Here is a 1,175-nt window from a genome sequence, read left to right as displayed (position 1 = left end):
GAGCTCCATCTGCCTTCCAGTCCATGTCCGCACCAGCTAGCAAGCCTAGCAGCCTTGGGTTCTGCCTCTCCCAGTTGGAGCTCCATCTTCCTTTCAGTCCATACCTTCACCAGGGGTGCTTATGGAGCAGTGCACCTCCCCCCTACTCCACAGCTCTGCCTGCATCCCAAGAGGCCTACTCCAACGTGGGACACCAACTAAAGAGCATGCAGTGGCTAGACCTAGGCTGCCCTACACATTTGTAGCAAATGTACACCTTGATGTTCATGTAGGTCCCCTAAGAAGCAGAGCAGGGGCTGTCTGGGTCTCTGTTCCCTGACCTTGGATCTCCTTCCCCCTGTACCTGGCCTGCCTGCTTGGGCCTGCCTCAGTGGGAGAGGATGTGCCTAGTCTTGTTGGGACTAAATGTCCCATGGTGGGGTGATGTCCAATGGAGGCTCATCTTCTCTGAGAAAAAGAGGAGGGCTGCTAGGGGGAGGGACTTGTAAGTCTGGGACTGGGAAAATATATATACATACATATATCTCAAAGCCCCCAGATACATGGAACCTGTTTTGCATTAGCCAACTATTCTTGGGCACAGAACCTGTCCTGGACTGTGGTTGATATGCGCAGGGACACTCCATTGGAGGGATGATTTTCCCTTTCACAGCAGGCCTCTATTGAAAATAGCTCTTGGTAAGGGGTGGCATTTTGTGTCCATTTCCCATTCTCCGCCCTGAGACTTCTGTCTGGAACCTGTTTAGGTCCTGTGCATGTTGTCACAGTCTCTGTGAGTTTGTATGTATATTAGTCCTGCTTTGTCTGGAAGACACTGTTTCCTTGGAGTCTACCATAACCTCTGCCACGCCCACTCGTCTACTCCAGTAAAGTCTGCATGTCAGGCGGAGGCTTAGGACTTCAAAGGGAGTTTGCCTCCTGGGTATTCAGTCAGTCCTGGCATCTCCTAACTCAGACATGTTCCAGATTAGTCTTTCCAATACTCAACATGCCTTCTTATTCAGGCATAAAGGTGCCCCAAGAGATGATTCGTAAATAGTTAAAACTAAAATTAAACATTGTCCGTGGCCAGCACAGCATTCCAATATATCCTAATTTTTTACCAAGCTGTCTGTCTTAGTCAGGGTTTCTATTCCTGCACAAACATCATGACCATGAAGCAAGTTGGGGAGGAA

Source organism: Mastomys coucha, chromosome X (genome assembly GCF_008632895.1).
Source record: "Mastomys coucha isolate ucsf_1 chromosome X, UCSF_Mcou_1, whole genome shotgun sequence".
Taxonomy (NCBI): domain Eukaryota; kingdom Metazoa; phylum Chordata; class Mammalia; order Rodentia; family Muridae; genus Mastomys; species Mastomys coucha.
Note: the sequence above shows the minus strand (reverse complement) of the source record.